This window comes from Chamaea fasciata, unplaced genomic scaffold, assembly GCF_029207755.1.
Source record: "Chamaea fasciata isolate MVZ Bird 193981 ecotype frontalis unplaced genomic scaffold, bChaFas1.0.hap1 SCAF_2, whole genome shotgun sequence".
Lineage (NCBI taxonomy): Eukaryota > Metazoa > Chordata > Aves > Passeriformes > Sylviidae > Chamaea > Chamaea fasciata.
In genome coordinates, this window is record NW_027094087.1 from 104,972,845 (window position 1) to 104,986,409 (window position 13,565).

At 35.2% G+C, this 13,565-nt stretch overlaps 1 protein-coding gene and 1 long non-coding RNA gene across 2 annotated transcripts in view; one reads left to right on the forward strand and one right to left on the reverse strand.

Moving 5' to 3' along the window:
• The window catches only part of IL1RAPL1 (interleukin 1 receptor accessory protein like 1), a 678,979-nt gene that overhangs the window by 316,062 nt on the left and 349,352 nt on the right, over positions 1-13,565 (forward strand). The gene's annotated exons all lie outside the window — the stretch shown is intronic.
• LOC136285600 (uncharacterized) lies at positions 7,312-12,385 on the reverse strand. The gene is made up of 3 exons (XR_010719494.1): positions 12,172-12,385; positions 11,081-11,135; positions 7,312-9,200 (listed from the first exon to the last, which is right to left on the reverse strand). It is a non-coding gene; the product is annotated as an uncharacterized lncRNA (long non-coding RNA).

Here is a 13,565-nt window from a genome sequence, read left to right on the forward strand (position 1 = left end):
CTAGAGCTAACAAGATAAGGATTTTCTCAAAGACAACTGAAGGGATAAAGGACAGCTTTATTCCTAAAATTGTGTAAAGAGAATCTCTCAGATCTTTAAACTGAATTCTGTGGGAGGTACACCAGTTTTGACACAATACCTTATAATGGATATTGGTCACTTTATGGCTCATTTATATAAGTTCTGTTCATGTTTTTCCTGAAAACCCTGCTTCTCACAAAAATGAGACTCAGAAATTTGCATTTCAAAGCTAGTTATAATTAAAGAAATGGTTCTTTTTTCACATTTAATGTTATGAAATAATGCACTGTTTATGACACTTAAATTTATTCTGCAATTTTTAATATCTGAAATTATTAAGACTATGAAAACAGGTGAAACTGTGAGTTATATTAAGCTTCATGACAAGCCTCCTGCCAGGATAGAGCTTTAGTCCAGAGTTTTCGGCAGAACAGGCACAAAGATTTATTCAGCTATTTGTTTGTGTGGATCATTTGTGTTAGTATAGCTTTTATAATAAAGGTCCTGAGTGTGTAGCACCATTGAAGTGCCCTGAGGTGCTAAGAAGACACAGTCTTTTCATTCTATATGTGAAGAGTGTTTTCATTGATAGAGCTTTAATTAAGAAAGAAAAGGAAAGAAAGACAGCAACCAAACAAATATAAATATTAAAACAAAAAAAAACCCTTAATGAAAGAAGGCTTTAAATTTCAGTAATAATTGTCTACTGTTACAACTGGTGGAGGATACTTTTTTAAATTTTTCAATACAGTTCATTGACATCTACATAATAAATATTATGGTAATATTTTATGATGATGGCAAATCAGCCAATTCCAAATAAAACAGAAAATTTCATTTCTTTTCATGTGCAACACCTTAAAAAAAGTGCTTACTCTTGTTTTACTCAATTAGAAAATATGAGGCTCTATGGAAAACTACAGACAGTGCATGATAATTGTTTGTAATATCTAAACATTGCTCAACTTTGTCTAAGGATTTGATTATAACTTCACTAAAATATTTTTAATTAAGTGAACAGTAGCAATTTAAGTCATATTTTGACGCTTGTGGCACAGAATGTGTGACCTGTATCTGCATTTGGGTTTCAGATCTTGACAGAAGCTGAAGTAAATACAATGGTCTCAGCATGATTTGTCTTGGTGTATTTATTCTCATTAGATATTTATCACAAACCTCAGGTATCCATAGAGCAATCTGTGTTGAGGACGTAATTATAAACAATTAGTTTTAAGCTAGGAAGTATCAACCAAAATATTTTAATTCACAGAGCCTAATATTACACTACAGGCTTGGGGTTTCATTATTTTTTTAATTGATTTTTTCCTTATATTTATTATCAAGTACTTATTCTCACAAAGGAAGGAAAAGCTCTACTTATTTACAATATGTCCTGGCTATTGTTAGGGAAATTAAAATGTTTCCCTGAATGTTTCAAGAACCTTGATCCTAGACATCACAAATCCTACAAAGCAGAAATCCACTAAGTGGTAAGCGACATGCTAACCTGCTCGAGATTCCGATGCAAAGTAAATGTTTGGGGGAGGGTTTTTAGTAATAATAATAATAATAATAATAATAATAATAATAATAATAATAATAATAATAATAATGCATATTTTAAAATTAGCCACCTAAGAATTGTAATAGTGATTCTAATAGTGATTGACTACTCCTTTACATCAGAAGTTTGTTCACAGCTGTCAGAAAGGCAGAGTTTTTTAACTGGTGTTTGTCAGTAGTTACTCGGTGACCCCCAGCTTTAACAGAACTCCTTGGTGGAACAAAACAAGTGAAGCATTATCAATTATATGGGTTTCTTGAACATCTTGTTGCAATATTTGGGGAATGCCATACTGAAGAAAGTGTCTGTATTGGATTAATGAGACACCTGTGACAGGGAAAATTTAACCTAGCAATTTTAATTGTTCTGTTTAGTTTTAACCTAACTCCAAAAAAGGAGTCTAAAGAATTTATGAATATAATAAAAATACTGTATGATGGATGATAAATTCAGTTTTTTGAACTGTTATTTTTACCCTCTACCAGAGCTGTGTTTAGGAGCAGGTTTCTGAATACCAGCTTTTGGATAAATAAGAATATAGATGTAAGAATATACTTTCTGTTCTTTTCTAGTCTTTATAGACTTAGATGCTATTTTGTTGTTGTAAAGTCTTCTTCTGGAAAACTGGTAAGATCTGTGACATACTAGGGAATTAATGCCAGCTACAGCTTCATACCTAGAGATGGTTATATAATATTAAAAAAAAGCCTCTTAAGATGGTAAAATTTTGGTGAACTTAGTCCTAATTTTATGAACAACCGACTCATTGGCAATAATGCATATTTCAAGATAAACAGACCTAATTGAAAATATTGTTTAGAAGAACACTTAAAATTTAAGTTATGTTTGCACTTAAAGATTATATAAATCCTTAAATATTTTGTCAGTTTGTGTTGGGATTTTTAAAAATATGTATTTTAATGTATTATTTTATCGTGAACTTCAGGTTTACTTCTGAAACACATTGTGCTAAACCTACATTTATATCTGCTTTCTAGAAAAATGTCATCTCAGTATATTTTGGCAGTGACAAAGAGCAAATGGAAAGGATTTAGAATTTAACATTAAATTTATATTCCTAGGTCTTAGCATTTCCTCAGTTACGATGGCAGGGAGGGGAAGAAACTTTTGTTCTCTGTTTCGGAAGAATGTATTACTGGAGATTCCCTTAAATGATATTGAATTAAGCAAGCAAAGCCAAAGGATCACAGTGAATACAGGACATTGTGAATCAGATTGGACCCATCAGAGTCATCAAGTCTTAGTCCTGGCTCTGTGCAGGACACCCAAGAGTCCACACCATGGCCCTTTCCACATTTCTTGAGCTCTGTCAGGCTGGTGCTGTGACCACTTCCCTGGGGAGCATGTTCCAGTGCCCAACCACCCTCGAGTTGAAAAGCCCATTCAAAGACAGCAGGTAGAACTAGAATGGTGAAGTTATTGAATATTCAATATTAGAAAATCTATTAAGACTTCAGTAGGATTAAACTTCCATCAGCGTCTTCAACCTATTCAAAAGCAGCAAGATACAGTGTGTCTATCTAAATATTAGGAGTACATTAGTGACTGGTTTCATGACCCCTGCAAGCTTTTGCTTGAGTTATCTCTATATTGATTAGTCAATGACTGATTAGGTCAATATCTAAATAATTGATATTTGGCTTACATAGGCTTCATTTCAGAGAATAATTAATGGTGTGAGTTTTCTTATCTGTGTTTGGTATATAAAATGTTGCCTTATGAAAACAACTCACCAATAAGCACTCAGTACTATTAAGCAGAACTGAGCTTAAAGAGCAATTCTTACAAAAATACCATTTTGATTCTGGATTTGGGGTTTTGGTGGGATTTTTTTTTTCTGGTTTTGTTTTGTTTTTTTTTCTGAGTGGTCTTGTTTTAGCAATAAAGACATGGTAAAGAAGAAAAAATAAATGGGGGAAAAAAAGGAAAAGTGTGAAATATGAAAATTTGAGAAAGTTGTGAAAGACATTGCTTGGATAGTCAAGCTGTTATAAAATATTCATAAAAGAGGAACTTGTCTGTTTCATTTGCCATGCCTTATGTTTCATAGTGATTTCCATTCCTGTGCGATCAAATTGTTTTCTTTAGATGACACAGAGCATCTGATTGAAGAATAGAAAAGGGAAAAAAAAAAAGTAGATTTTAGGCCGTAATAGAAGAGAACCAGGATTATCTGCTTCACTCAGATAAATGCCAGCTGACTGCTTATAATTGCATTGAGGTCTGAATCTTGGAGCATTGGCTGGAATATTACAAGTAGCAAGATCAGGTGTAGGAATGGGAAGAATATAACACAGACAATTTAATAACTTTGATGTGTTTCTGTCCTAAAGAACTATATGTACTTATATGTATATGTATAGCTATATCTATGTGTAACTTTTTTTCTTCCCTATAAGAATAATTAAAAATATATATTTTAACCTTGCACTATAGCTAATTTTCTCTTTTAGGTAGTTTGTGGTTCTTGTTTAATGATAATATTACTTTAATAAAATAATATATAATGTTACTTCTAAAGATGCATTTCATATTTAAATTTCTAATATTAGACTGGTTTAATTACCAATTTTCATATACTCTTTACTAGCATGTTTCAATTAAGGGAATTTTATGTGTCCACAAACAAAAACATATAAATATAGACACACATTTAATTTAAAAAACCCTCTACTTTTAGTCAATGAAGTATGCTTAGGAAGTGAATAATGCATACGAAGATTATTTGCAACTATTACTAAGGTTGTAGTTTTAATTGTAATTCTTTATTGGACAGATTTATTTTAAGTTCAATTTGCATTTAAAATATTTTAATCTGCTGACATGGACTCTAGTTAGATCCAATTATAGATTATATTTCCATAAAGTTTCTCTATTAAACATAATAGTTTAGGGTTTGGATTATGTTTTTTTTCCTTGGCTTTGGAACAGTTAACTCCTGCTGTATTTTTATGTTTTACATGTCTAAAACCTGGACTGAGTCCCCATGTTTCAAACATTATTTGTAAACATTTCTGCCAGTTTCCAAAGATTTATTAGCATGTAAAAAATGCTTGCAAAAAATATATGTGTCAAAAGTATTCCTTTTTATATTATAAGCATCCTACTTCCAGTAGGCAAGAGAATTTATTATCAAACTGAAGACTTGGCCATCAGTAACTAAGAAATGGGATGAACCTGCATGTGTGTGCAGGTAGGAGTTATGCCTGTAGGGTTCTTCTGCTCAGTTTTCTTAAACAATCACTGAGGCAATAAGGTTCTGCAGTCTTCTTTATATTCTTCCACTTCCTTCTTTTTTCTTCTTTTAATCAATGCATGTGCCTTTTAAAGGAAAGTTGCAAGAAAATTGTAAAACAAGGCAGTTAAATCTTGTTATACTGGTAATGATAAAATGAACAACTTGTCTGAATCTTCTATTTCTCAGTCAAGTTTGGGGGTTTTTTTTTGGGGGGGACGACATGTCAGTAGCATGGTCTGCGTGTCTTCTTCATGGTATCCTGTGGAGCAAGGTCCTGAACCCTTGAAAAGTAATAAAGTTGTGACTAATGGATTGCTGGTAAGCAGACAGATTTCATGTAGGCAGCAATACCTAGGAATGAGAAATTATGCTGCATTTTTCTGAATTTTTTTTTCATGTCATGGAGTTCTAATACTATTTTGAAAGTTATGATGATAGGAAATCTCTCATTTTTATAATAAAGTAACTTAGTAACTTTAATTTAGTAACTTTATTACTAAAACAAGCATTTTATTTTTTATTGTCAGTGGTACTAATAGTACATTTGAGAAGGAGGCTCAGAAATTAGAGAGTTGAAGAAACAAACATAATTTATTACCTTATTACTCAAATTTTATTAAAAAATAAAAGAGAGGATACAATTTTTTTTAAACACAGATGATAACCTTCAAAGGTGGTTTTTATCTCTTTTAAAAGGTAATATTCTTCCTAATTTAACACATTTGCTACTCTTCTTTCCTTAGAATACATTATAGGGTTGAATTTTGTAATTTCTGTGACTTCAGTGGTATTAAATGTGTAGTTCTAGCTTTAAAATTAGATGTAGCAATGTAGTTTGTACTTTCATTTGTTTGAAACTGCTCTTAGAGAAAAGATAAAATATAGGCTTTCATTTTGCATTTATTCTTTTCTCTGCCACAGAATTTGTAGAAGTATGTAAGGAAAGCTTACATACTTCTCACTGCAAACAAATTCATTTATTAGGATAAATGATCAGTCTCATCTACTTCATATTATAGTATTGCACACATTGAAAATTTCCGTTTAAAAATTCATGAAAACAAAGACTTTTTTTTAGGGATAGAGTACAACTTTTTCCTGCGTTTATCGTGACTGCCATTATTTTCTGAATTTAATACTGAGCCACTTACTCATACTAAAAACATAGTTGGATAGTGTGGTCGTATCAAAGCACCAGTCTTAGTAATTTCATTTTTTCTTTTTTTTTTTTTTTCAGTAAACTGGACATTCCTTGTTTTCAGGTGGGCATAGTCTACTGTATCTGTTAACCTGGAGGTTTTATTTCTTTTCCCAGCTCAAAGATTCTCATTCAAGGTATCCTTCTGGTGTTCAGAACATAAGATTTGCCCAGCTGCCCATTGAAAATGTTACCTTCTCTGATTTGAGAAGCAGAGGTATACATCTACCAGAGCCTACAGCCCTAAATCTGCCTGTTTGTACAGGCCTGGAAATTCATATTTACAGCTTGGATTTTCTTTCAAGTTCCATAGTGTGTTGTCACATTTGCACAACATGGCAGGGAAAGAAATTAATACATAAACTAAGTGCGTGTCATGAGGTACCTCGTGTTATTTAATGGGGGCTAGGCAGTCATACCTAGAGAAGACCTTGGGCTGTTATGGGTAGTACCAACCCAGTAGTGACTGTGCCAATTGCTGGAGTTAAAGCAGAAGGCATGATCACACTTGAAATGTTGAGTACCTGGATTTACTCAACAAAGAAGTAATCAGATAACAAGGAGAAAGAAAAGATCACCACCACAGAAAAGTCACTATCATCACCAAGTCTTCTGGCACAAACCTCCATCCAGGTTTGTGCAGCATTCATAAGTCTGATTCCAGCCTAATCCACTTGATCTTGGGCAGGGAAACACACAGCCCAAACCTGACACGTCCCCACAAGGTGTTTCCACGTGAAATACTGAGCTCAGCTCAGGAAGCAAATCTCTTGCCTGTCTCTGCTCCCAGCATTGCAGAGGCTGAGGGTCCCCAGGCACACACAGCTGCAGTCAAGCCTCAAAGCAACTCAGGCACCAGGGTTGTTGAGCAGAAGCTCCCTGAAGGACTCTGAGACTCCAAAGCTGGCTGACTCCATCAGGCTGCACCTTTGTAGCACTCACCAAGTTCTCTGGACTACTTATTTCAGGAATTAGCAGTGAAATATCTGCTTTGGTGGGGCATGGGTGTGAAAATAAAATGTAACGTAATATTTACATTTTGAACACATTTTTCCAGTAAAACCTGCAGAAAGCTGCTAACAAAAACAAGTTCAGTGAGGCTCTCACTGAAAAACTTTATTTGTGGCTGCAAAGATTCACTCATATTTATTAACCCCTTTTTCATGAAACTCTATTTAGGACTTCTATGATCAATTCATTATGATTTGAGAAAAATGGAACTGTCTTTCTTTAATATGGGAATTTATTGCCACTATCATTTCCTTAGAATTTGATTTTATGTGTGTGATCAATCTATACTCATGCCAGAGAAAATGTCAAAGGTAATTCAATGGATAATGCAGAAGAAGACTGTTTTTGGTGTTTACTAAAATTCAGTAAGAGCTTTTTAAATACCACTCTTCTGCAAAGTCTTAAACATAAACCTAGTCAATGTGAAGTTTTTGGGGCAGCAGTGGGTGTGTTTTCCTGTGGTGATATTTTGATCCATAATATTTTTTGGCTATAAAATGTTGATAACCTATCTGTCACATCCTCAGAAATAATTAGCTGGTTTTTTGAAGAAAAGTTTGTGCTTTCCTCAAAATACTAACTATCACTGTACTGAATTCAGATGTTCTGCTCTGTAAAGCAAAGTCCTGTGTATCATCATGCGCATACATCAAGTGTATTTAAAAGCTTGTACATCTTTGGCCATAAATTTTATTACAATGCTCAAGTTCCTCATTTATTCTACAGTTAAAATACAAGTCAGACACAGATATATTAAATATCCATCTGAATATCTCTGAAGTTTTGTACTCATCTCCTCAGCTTCCTTTGAAGTATTAACCTGAAAGGAACTTTCTGAGACGTTATTCACACTCACTTGTGGTGTGTAATTAATTTTCTTATTTGCCTGTACCTTTAAGTGAAACAAAGCAGAAAGATTTGCTGCCACTGCATTGTTGTTAATAACAGGGGGTTAGAGATTGGATATTTTGCTTTATGGAAGTGTTTAATCAACCTTTTAAAAATATGTGAATATGTACAATCCTGCAAGTGTCCTGGGCATCATGGCATTATGTAGGATGGGGCTTTACTCTCTTTATTTTTAGCACTAAATTAGCATTTATTATTCTTTAATACTTTGAAAAAAAACCCAAAGAAATTTGGACTCAAGTAAGATATAAATAGGAAAAGATTTTCACAATAAAAAAACATGGTGGAGGAAATCACTGTGTCTGCAGCAGCTTAGAGTGGAATAAATTATAAAAGAATAGAGTGATGTAAAAATAAAAAATAGATTAGAGGGAAAAGAATAAGATTTTTTTTCTGCCATTGAAGTTTTCATAAAAATAAATGTATGGTGGATAAAAAACATGCAAACAAGTAAACTCCATGTTTGTCACATTGTAGTGGAAGATGAGGTAGAGACTGGAAAGTGATGTCTTTCTTTGCTGAGGAAAATGAGTACTTCTGATGTGCATCCTGAAGTCAGAGAATATTTTTCTGCTGAGTTAGAACAGAAAACCACGACTCTCCATTAGGTAGTTTCTGGCTGTCTTCATCAGTAGAAAGTTGCTATTCATATTTCTTGCCCATTTTCAAAATTCCCCTAAAAGCCATGTACCAATTTTGTGTCCTCCAAAAAATATGTTCTGTTCAATGCAGTCCTACATAACTTGTCTGAAAATCTCAGACGCCATAGCACGCATATCCAGACGTCTTTCCCTGACTTTAACATAGAGATTTCAGTTTCTAAAATACAGGGTATTTACTCATGGCTCTATTTACCTGCTGTCTTGAAGTCTCCCCAGTAGGGATATTTTTGTAGAATATGTTAGAAACAAAGTAAGGCTTTGCACAGGTTCAGGTAGATTAAACCAGTTGGTGTCTCCCATCCGCCAATACTGTGAGCCCACCATAGAAATCCATCCAGTTTGACAGGCACAGTTTGCCTTCAGAGGGCCCACTAAAGCCATATGGGCTGCCACAGATTCCTTGTCCGTTTTCCATGTGTTTTAGCATAGTTTCCAGGAGGATCTTCTGCAAGGCTCCGAGGTGAGACAGACTGGTCTGTAGTTCTCTTTTTTGTCTTTTTCATTTTTATAATACTATAGCAAGTCTCACCTAGGCAGCCTGTGAGGGTAAAAATCTTTTCCACTTTGGATATAATTCTTCATTTCAGAGGAAGAAAAGCAAAACAAAGAAAGCTTTAGTTAAATTTCTCATTGTGAAATTACATCCTAACAGAAATTTCAAATTTGAATTAAAAAATCAAAGTAATGCAAGAAGTAAATATTTGTCTGAAGTACCTTAAGATGTGTGATAATAACACAGAATCATGGAATTGTTAAGGTGAGAAAAGACCTTTAAGATCATTGAGTCAACCATTAACATAACACTTCCAAGTTCACCACTAAACCATGTCCTTAAGGGCCACATCTACACACCTTTCAGATATCTCCAGGGGTGGTGACTCCACCACTTCCCAAGGCATCATGATCAATTGCTCAATCACCCTTTCAAAGAAAAATTTAACTAATAATTAACTTTAACCTCCCCGATGCAACTTGAGGCCATTCCCTCTCATCCTGTCACTTCTTAACTGGGAGAAGAGAACCAGTGCCTTCCTTGCTATGACCTCCTTTCTGGCACTTGTAGAGTGATAAGGCCTCCCTTGAGCTTACTTTTCTCCAGACTAAACAACTCTAATCCCCTCAGCTGCACCTCCTAAGACTTGTGCTCCAGAACTTTCACCTGACTGGTACAGAAAAAGAGGAACAGATAAGCTGGTAAATGATGCAAAGTAATACTATTTAAAACTAAGCCAACCACAGCAATTTAAAAATTGGGAAACTATTATGGGTAGTCGAGGAATATTAAAAAAAAAAGTGGTCAGAAATAATGAAATAAAGATTAAAAGCAGTGTAGGCAATCACTTTGGCAGTCTAACTGCAGTGTAGAGTTGTCACTTAATATCTAATCCAATAAAACTGATGCCAGTGGGAGTTTGCTGTGAAGTTCAATGAATATAAAATAAAGTTCTAACTAAATCAGTTTAAAATTATGACCTCATTTTGTCTTTCCTTTCTTTAATGTTCTTTAAGTATTTTGTGTTTTAAAAACTGAATTGCGACTACTTAGCAGAAGCACCATATTCTTGTATTTCAAGAGGTCACCTTTGCAATTCATTAGCATTCAAAAAAGTTGTGTGAAACATTGTACTTAATTTATATGGATGGATGCCCAGTATATTCTAAAAACAAAAGGCTTTCTAAAAAGAACCATGCATTCAGCAGGTTTTCATAGTTTAAGAAAAGCCGTTCAAATGAGACAAAAGATGGAAATCAAATGCTGCATAAGCTAGCTTTAAATTACACATCAAGTTAGACCCAAGAACTTTCATTATTTAATAATATTAAACTTTACCAGAATATAGTCCATTCTAACTTATGTGATTAACTGACAGCTTATTCTCATCTCATATTAGCAAAACACAGGGCAGTTAAATTTAAGTGTTTATTGTTGCTCTATGGCTGCAGCTGTAGCATGCAGTAAAAATTATATATGACACTCTCTTTGAAAACATTGTCTTGGCAAAAAGTGGCAATCCCCTCCATATTTATATTTTATCCATGATACAAATACAGTAATCCTTTCTGGGCATGAGAAAGCATATAATTGAACATGCTTAGGAATCCAAACTAGTGATGTTTAGGAATTAGTTCTTAAGTTTCAGTTCATTATGAAGCCATAAAGAGCAAAGACCAACTGTTACTCCAAATATGTGGTAATACAAAACAGATGTTATAGTACCAAGGAGGACTGAGCTTCAAATTTGTTTTAATTACTCTTGAGTGCACCTTCTAATGACAAATCTTGTTTTCTGTTCCTCATTCCGAGTAGAAGCCATACCACCTAGCCATTTTTAAATGCATCATTAGGCTGAAATCTTGCTGGATCTAAAATCTGTTAGCCTGAGGCCAAATCAAAGGCTCCTGAGCCTTCAAAAAATAAATGTGTGATGAAACAGGTTTTTCATCAGAGAACCAACCATAAGATCTTCCCACATAAAGTATGATGTATTCCTCCATCCCAAGTTATATAACCTAGAGAAGAAAGAGATTAAAGAAGCAAATAATACAGAATACTTGCATATTGTGCCTAAACTGAGATACTTCTGTATGTGCTTCTGACAATTCCTTTTAAACCAATTAATCCTATCTTCCTTAATTAGAGTGACTTTACTTTTCAATAGACAGCTTGCAACTCAGCCTTGAGCAGGTGTCAGGCTGAGGTTTATTTCCTGCCCCTTGTGAAACTGCACAGCAATGTCATCCCTGACATTTTTTTTTTTTTTTTTAAAGAAATAGGTTTTTCCTATTTCTTACCTTCCTCATTTGATTCAGTTTTTACATTGAACCAGGGTGGTACCATATAAGTAAATACATATATGCAGCATTCATCTCACCATGTGCTCAAAGCTGTCAATCTCTACAGAAACATTTTAGTCTATTCCTAGAATTTGAGCTATTTAGATTAAAAATAAAAGGAAACTAGGTCAAGAACATCTAAATTTAAATAACTGAAATTATATATGCAGCTAATAATGAAAAATGACTGTTGACATGAGTGGAACTGCTATTACTGCTATTGGTAGGGATATTTCTTCCCCGTCATGATTTAGATTACTGTTTCATGGGAGAAAAATTTTAAAATAGTAAATTTCCCTAAAAGCTGTAAATACATTGATTGGAGTTAAATGCATTTAAACTCCATATCAAACAGAGTTGATTTTTTCAAACCAGAAATTATTTAATGTGATACACTGTTTTTTTCCACACTGGAATCGCTGACATCTCATAAGCATCATAATTAAATCATCAAATTTTTATGACCCCCCCAGCATTGGTATTGGGATCAATAGCGCTTGGTATCTTCAGCCCTGATATAGACAGCAAGATCAAGTGCACTTTCAGCCAATCTACAGATGACACTGAGCTAAGTGGTGTGGATGACATGTCTGAGGGACATGATGCCACCCAGAGGTGTCGTTGTAGAGACAGACATGACAGTCAGGGTGCTTCAGTAAAACTTCAGAAGGCTTCAAGCATCAGCACCTTGTTATCTAGAAGTCTGTCATACCTTTTCTGTGTATCCTCACAAGGGCAGCTCCAGACAGCTCTAGCTCTTCCTCTCTCTTCCTTCTTCAGTTCCAGCTCACATCTTCCTGTCCCTAGCACAGCTATCTGGCCCTGTCTGTCGTACACACAGCATATCACCCTTTCTGTCCCTTGCATGACCTCCTGTCCCCTCCTCCTCACAGCACAACCAACAGACTCCCAATGACTCCCTCCCAGTTCACTCACTCTTTTATCACACCCATGGCTGTGAGGGCAAGGCTGTTCCCACTCTTTGGTAATTAACACAGCTGCAATATATCAGAGGCAAGATTGCCTTTAGCAATATCTGTCTTCCCACACACAGGGACCTGGACAAGCTTGAGAAGTGGCCTATGGAAACTTCATGAGGTTCAACAAGACCTGAGATTGGGTCTGGGAAACCTCTGGTATCTGACCAGGCTGGGGATGAACAGGGTGAGAGCAGCCCTGCTGAGAAGGATTTGGGGGTGTTGGTAGATGAGAGGCTGGACATGAGCCAAAAATGTCCTCTTGCAGCCCAGAGCCAAATGTGTCCTGGGGTGTATCCAAAGCAGTCTGGGCAGCAGGGCAAGGAGGGGATTCTGCCCCTCTGCTCTACTCTGGTGAGACCCCACCTGCAGAGCTGCACCCATCTCTGGGGTTCCAGCACAGGAAGGACATGGAGCTGCTGGAGTGAATCCAGAGGAAGACACAAAGATGATCAGACAGCTGGAACATCTCCGCTGTGGAGACAGCCTGATACCGCTGGGATTGTGCAACCTGGAGAAGACTGCACAGAAACCACATTGCAGCTTGGTATTTCAAGTAGACTTAAAAAGGGAGTGACTTTTAAGCAGGGGTAGTGCTAAAGGAGAAAGGATAACAATTTTAGACCAAAAGAGGTTAGATTTAAACTAGGTATAAGGAAGAAGGGGATTTTTTTGCTAGGAGGCTCATAAAACTCTGGAGCAAGTTGTCCAAAGAAAGTAGTAAATGCTCCAAGGTCAGATTGGACTGGGCCCTGAGCAACCTGATCTCTTTAGGGATGTCCCTGCTCATTGCATAGGGTTTGGACTAGAGATGACCTACAAAGTTCCCTTCCAACACCAAGTATTATATGTTTCTATGATTCTGTGATATTTAGAAATGCATGGATGAATAAAAAGTCTTAACAAATCATGAAATTATTCCAAAGTATTTTAAAGTAGAGCTGATATTTTGTTTTATTTATTTACAGTGATATTTGACAAAGTAGATTCAGAGATGAAGTTTTTTTTAAGGGAAAACATGAGCATAAAAAGAAATCCAAATCATCAATGCAAATCCTCAGAGTTTCACAATACGAAATGCAAATTTTGCTGATTGTGGAAAAAAAATGTTTATATATACATAAGCAAA